Raw genomic sequence first — 7500 nt, forward strand, 5'->3', positions numbered from 1 at the left:
CACACACACACGCACATATATATATATATATATAGATATATATATATATATATACTATATATATATATATCATATATATATACGTATATAAATATATATATATATATCTATATACTATTTTTCATATATATATATATATATATATATATATACATATATATAATACTATAAATATCATACATAATAATATAACTATATATATAAATATATAAGAATATAATATCTAATATATACATACATACACACATACACATACTTACAGCGCACGATCAGCTTTCGTTTGACAAGCATTCCCTCAATTATTGGTCACCAAGAATTTTTCCATTCCACCTATCAAGTTCTTTTACTCCTTCACCCAGCCCTTTCATCTCAAAGGCACCCAATGTATATCTTCCATTCACTCATCGTGACCAGGAAGTGAACTTGATCTAGTTATCTTCATACCAGTAAGTAGAAAATCCGCAGAGGTTATTTCCCTTTTGACCTGTTAGTATTGCATTAAGTGTAAATAATGTTTAAAGTCGCCGAGTGGTTGTTGTTGCAAGAGGTGGTGTTATACCCATTAGAATCACTCGACCATACATAAATACAAGTATGTATGTGTATTTGAGAGAGAGAGAGATGAGACGAGAGAGAGAAGAGAGAGAGAGAGAGAGAGAGACTTCACCATTTTTACCACCTTCTTCCGTTGCAGAGGAAACAAAAATATACTTGACTGTGCAACTTGGCAATGATCGCCACTCCCTCTTATGTGGAGTGTATGCCGAGTGTTTGCCACTACCCAAGTGGACAAGCACCTGAATAGAAAGAGAATGGTTCTTATCTAAAATGAGTACGAGGTCGGAAACGAAGTTGGACGTAAAGACAATAAGCCGATAAAAAAAATAAAAAAATAAAAGAACATGAAGATTCGATGGCCAACTTTATGGAAAGATTAAACTAGTTTTGTTAATAAGCATTTTCCAATTCGTTAAGATTATACAAGTCGAAAACATATACTCACACCAAGAGAGAGAGAGAGAGAGAGAGAGAGAGAGAGAGACGAGAGAGAGAGAGAGAGAGAGAGAGGATAGGGAGAAGTAGAGAAGTGGTGAAGTGCATATGCACCAACCCTCGGCAACAAATCATACAAATACATTTCCAGTGAAATGACAAAAGATGAAATCCAGTTACAGATACGACAAAGGGAACGCTTACTCGAATATGTCCTTTTTGTGAAATTGAATATATATCAAAATACGGCCGTTCCATACTAAGCATCAGTACAGACATTAATATTAAGGATAATTTTAAAAATTTACCTAATTTCAAATGTTCATCAAAATAAATAAGAGGACTATGGGATTCTTACAGGTTATAGCATTTACAAAAAAATACACCTCATGGTAATATTGTTTTATTGTTAATTTCGTTATCGATGTTTTTGTTGCTTTGTTGGTTATTACAAACACATCAGTGGCGATAATAAAACAATTATCCATTTGGAAATGCCACTCAAAACACACTATATGTAGTAGAGGTTCGTGTTGTTTATATAATATACAATAAGGAACCAGTTATAAACAAAACCCATACATCCTCGGAAATATCTGGGAATTAATAAAGAAGTCTAAGAAGAAAAAAAAGTTATTTACTCGTATACTATTTTTGTTTTCATGGATTTATTTCCCATGAATATATCTTTGAAAGTAAAATATAAAACAGAGTAAAAATATTTTTACACTTTGATAAAGCAGAGAACTTCATAAAAAAGTGTTTACTCTTTAATAAAGTTGAGAATTTCAAGAACTAAGGAGGCAAAGGCGACAGAGTTATAAATTTTATGTTAATGAAACCAGTTATTTATCTTATGTTAATAAAACCACTTGTTTATCTAAAATAGAAAATTCTCTCGTTTATTTCAGTACTAAGAACACTAGGTTGACCTGGCATACATAATTATAATGAATTTTATTTCATTACTAGCTGTGGCTAATAACACCAAGTCGTCCTGGTATGAGGCTCACTTCCTACCTCAATAACCTACAACCCCCCGCATCCCCCACATCGCCTTTCCCCTTCGCTCCGCAGTAAAAGCCTCTTCTCGGGGCCCGGGTCCTGGGCCAACTGGCTTCAACGATTCCAATTGATGAAGTTTACGAGCGTCAGTAACTCCCGCCATATCGTAAGGCCAATGGCGGGAATAATTTGTGACACCAGCCGAGTCGTTGGCGTTGTGGCTTTCGCATCCGGGAGGTGATTTAGGAGATAAATTGCAAAGCTTTTATCCTCTAATGAAAATATATTGTCTCTATTTTTCATAGAATTCTTGTTTTTAATTCTGTTGACTGTGCATAGACACGAAGGAAAACAGCAGACTGTATCTTTTGACAAATTAGGGTTTAATAACTTCATACACTATATATTTATTGTAAACCCATCCGTAGATAAGGTATATATCAACTAAATCACTGTCAGTATCAGAAATCCTAATTTCCGGTTATTGATTCCCGTTTAACTTTGGAATATTTTTAGTAGTTTGCGTATTTTTTTTTTAGTGAAGAAAATCATTCGTAGTATTATATTTCATTTATTGTGGGGAGGGGGGTAACTAGTGGTAAATATGTAGATCGATAAAGAAATTAAGAATAAACATTCAGAATAAAATTTTATTTTTCTTTTACCGAAAAAATATTTTTGTGATTCTCAAGTACAATGAAACAACTTGGACGACAAAATTAAAGTACAGCTAACTGTCATACTACAGATTACACTGCTTGTAAGTGTAAAAACTGCCTCATTCAGGTATTTTTATGAAAAAAAGTTATACTCGAAAACATTTTCGTTCATATCATTCGAGGTGGTTTCAATTTAGGAATGATCGTAAACTGCCACCATACCCTAACAATTTCTTTTATGGTGTCGTTTTATTAAAAAATAATATTGGCTGGGGATCGATAAAAAAACCAGCTACATTGATGGCTATTCTGCATTTCGGTATTAACTGGAAGCTGTTAGACCAGTTTTACATTTACTTTTTATCTGCGGTTTTAATTAACAAAAACCTATTTGTTTTTTGAACAAAATTACTCTACACTGGTGAATAATGTATGCGTGCAATATTATAAATATGTCTGTAGTTGCAAGGTTGCATGTAATTATGCGACAGGAGCAAATTATTTAAATATTAGGTAAAGCAAAAAAACATTACGAATATACATTAATTTATTTCATGAAAATGTTAAACTTCCCTCCCCTCTCTCTCTCCTTATCTCTGTCTCTCCCCAAACAGAGATGTTCGCATCTCCAAAGAACGTAACGCATAAACGCATGTTAATGGGTTGCAAAAGGTCCGTGTAACACAAGTTTAAGCACATGGGATGTTGGTAACGAGAACAGTAATTAAAAATGCAAAAGTTTATGTTGAATAGATGCAATAGGGACTTTAGAATTAACCAGTAGGTATAATTACACATTTCTACAGACTAAAGATTAATAACCCCAGTGAAACGCAAATATTTTCGTTTATTATAGTTTTTGTTATGAAGATTCATCCTCCGGCTAAGAACTTGTTCTGAAATCCAGTATATTAAAAGAGAAGGACAGTTTCCAGTCAGAAAACGTGACGCAAGCATGAATAGAAAGTTACCTCGTAAATCGTTGCATTTTATTTTTAATAAAAATTTTCATTGGTAGAATGCAAACTGTAGAGTGCTCAAACCTTTGAATTATTCAGACAAATCTTGTATTGCTCATTATTTCAAAATTATTTCCACACTCGGAAACAATGTTTTCGGAGTCTAATCCTCGTAGTCGTGACCAATACTGTCTTCAGTTTCCGAGCGAAGTTAGATGATTATGTATTTTCTCTGTTTACTGGCATAAGTGTTATTTTCTCTTCTGCAGCCCATACTAATTGTTAATAATTTTGGTTTTACACATCATAAGCGACAACTGTGATGTTATAAAATATTGAATCATTCCATGACGCGGATTGTTAGGATATGAAAACCGGAGTCGCTTTACATATCTGTTAGTGACAGTATTGAAATATCTATAAACGCCTGTCAAAATTCAGTTATGACAGTGTCACTGAAAATATTATACAAATGCCAAATAGTTTAACCCTTTTATAAAGCAATGATAAAAGTTAACATATCTGTGAAAAATAGCCTCAGAAATTTCACTTAAATTGTTTAAATTTATTTTCATCTCATCTATGATCTGTGTATATCATTTACGTATCATTTGCAATATGAAGCCTGCATATAGTTGTTTTATATTCAAGCAACCTTACAAAAGCAACACCACCTCTACACTTAATCATTATTATTCACCATTTAGGCGCACGAGAATGAGATAGCCTTCATGCAGGTCAATTAGTCATTTATAAAGGGGATTTACAATACTGCGGGTGTTCCAGACTCGCAGAACTCCCGCTCTTTCGTTTCGAACGTTTTTTTTTTTTTTTTTTTTTTTTTTTTTTTTTTTTTTTTTTTTTTTTTTGAGCAAACGTAAGATAAGAAATGACTGAAAAGGTGAAAGCTCGCTTTTCGTATCTCTCTTCGTATTACTCCTCTTCCGTTTTCTCTTTTATCTGGCAAACTCACTTTACTTTAGCAAGTTCCATTAATCATACTAAAGTTAACTTCGGCATATCGCATTTTCACGAAAAGTTAGTCGAGTGTGTACTTATGATCTCCAGAGAAAATACAAAATAAGAAAAAAGAAACAAGAGCAATGTAAAAAAAAATAATTCTGCGTATCAGGACTTCCTCGACCAAAGAAAGAATAAAACTGCAAGATGGGAGAGCAGGAGACTGAGAAGGGATTTACATGTAACTTTCAAGTATTGTCCAGAAGTTTGCCAGAAGTCTTTGACTTAGATTTCCTTTTTTTTTTTTTTGATATGATGGGTTGGTGATAAATCTTTGAGACTCAGTTTTGTAAAGATATATGATAAATTTAGTAAATGTATTTCTGGTTGAAAAGGAACAGCAAAGGATATTTATCAGGAAATGGTAAGAGGTTTACGGAAGGTTCAGTTTGGGAAAAGGTAAGAAAAAGAAGACTTGGCCCTTTGCTCTGAACGTAAAGCAGTTCGTAATTGCTCCTATGTCGTTCTGTTTTGCTTTCATCGTTGGACTGTTTTGCCTAGGCACTTGAATATTTGTTTTACATAGCGCAACATGTTACCATTTGATTACTGTGCATCGTAAAGCATTACTTTCTTTGTAAATCTGCAGGATTTGAAACGTATTTTAACAGTACCTCCAGATTTACACGCGAGAAAAAGATCTTTATTTGATTCTCTTCGTTTCATTAAAGAACGTGATTTTCCTTCATAGTATTAACTATATTTCTAATAAAATTATTCAAAAGGAGCCCCTTTCAAACGTCCCATTAAAAATTATGGCTTATTGGAGTTTATTATTAATATATATATATATATATATATATATATATATATATATATATATATATATATATATATATTGATAAATTTTATCTTTTTTCTAATAAATCTGTCAACTGGAGGAGAAAAGTTGCACATTAATCGTGTAATATTCATTTTATCAAATGAAAGGTATGAACAAACTAATAAACATTTTGTATTTTACTAATAAGTATTTATAATTACTTATAAACTTGCAGAAAAATATTGCTGGTAACACCTCACTACAGTAGTAGTAATCAACATGGTCCTAACGAAAGTGGAAGACTCAGATAATTATTAATCTACAGATTGATAATTCAGGATAACTCTGACCTTCATTGAGACATTTCTGGAAATCAGCGAAACGCTCAAAACAATAATTTAGATTCCAGGTGCTTTCATAAGTAATGATAAGTAATGTTAGTGCAATGACAACCTTCTTGATTGCGTCCTCTGGGAAGAAAAGAATTATTAGGAAATAATTTACAAGTAATTACGAATTAAAAGCTCTCATGTAGCTATTATTATTATTATTATTATTATTATTATTATTATTATTAATTATTATTATTATTATTATTATTATTATTATTATTATTATTATTATTGTTAGGTACATTAAGAGTTGGCTTTTTATTTTGCTATATTATTCTCTAAACTGACTCATTTTCCAAGACTGGAAATCCAACGACTCACATTTAACTATTCATGTCACTAAGAAACTATGACGTGTGAAGTTCTCTGGGCTCGAAAGTGCTTTAAATTGCTTTATTTTTAACAGATAATGACCAATTTTAAAAGGCAACCATCTTCATGATCTCTGAATATGTTGAAACTGGCTTGTATTTATTTAGCTGGATTGGTGGCTATTTCCCACTAATACTTTTGATTCACCTTAACTCCTTATTCAACGTAACGGTAAAAAAAAAAAAAAGAAAAAAAAACTCCTTTTCATGGAGATCTCGGGATCTTTGAGGTCTCTTGTCAGAACAATCACTTGAGATCAAAGCATTATGTTTTGGATATTGGTGTATTTCACCCTTTCCAGTTCTTTAAAATTCAGTTGTTTGTAACTCCTAAACCCTATTTGTCACTCCATTATGTCTTATCATCATTTCCCGGAACAGAATATCTATTTTGCTTCACAAATAATAAGTATTCTTTAATGTTATTGTTATATGTTAGCGCAATATTGCAGTACGTAAAATCGATGTCACAGTCAATATTCTCCAGAGCCTACATAGTTGGGATTTAATTTTGATGTTCGTTATAATAAACTTTTTTTTTATTATTTAGACTTAATCCTGCTTTTATTAAACTTCATTTTGCTGACGTTTTCTCTTTTATATACCTCTTCATGACCACTCGGCTCAGTATTCGAATGGACGCAAAACGAGAGAGACGAACGGGAAAACGTGCAAACGCGAGAACGGCTGCGAAGACAATGTGGGAGTGAAGTCGGGGTCAGGTCACACCACGTGACCCAGGTAGCGTTAGTATTTCGTTTACAGAGACGAGTCGAGGACAGCCGAAGGTACGTAAGAGCAAAGTCAAGACCTTGGGCGGAGCGCTCCGTATGTTGTGGAAAAATACAAATTTCTTTCCCAGAACGAATTGGTTGTTAATCATTGTAAATTCTTGATTGCTCGTTAACAGACTGAGATATGGAGAGTTTTGTAGCTGAACGTCGTTTTTCAACTCATTACTAATGAGACTTTAGGCCGATGCAGCTAAGATAAGTAATTCTGAAATTTATTCATGGCCAGCGCTATGTTTAATTTCGTGGTTCTGTTAATGAACCACGATACTAATTTTATTGATAATTTTTTAATATATTCAACATATATTCTTTTGTTGTTGAATGAATTCATTCTGTTGTCCACCATAGACGGTGCCCCCACCCTCTCTCTCTCTCTCTCTTCTCTCTCTCTCTCTCTCGTCTCTCTCTCTCTCTCTCTTTCTGTATTGGTGTGTTTGATGTCGAGTATGGTTAACCTTAACAGTTGGAATCTGCATTGTCAAGTTTCATAAAACAAACTTAGTCTTTCCTTTATGTTGACCTTTGACATCTTCATGCTATACGC

Source organism: Macrobrachium nipponense, chromosome 17 (assembly GCF_015104395.2).
Source record: "Macrobrachium nipponense isolate FS-2020 chromosome 17, ASM1510439v2, whole genome shotgun sequence".
NCBI lineage: Eukaryota > Metazoa > Arthropoda > Malacostraca > Decapoda > Palaemonidae > Macrobrachium > Macrobrachium nipponense.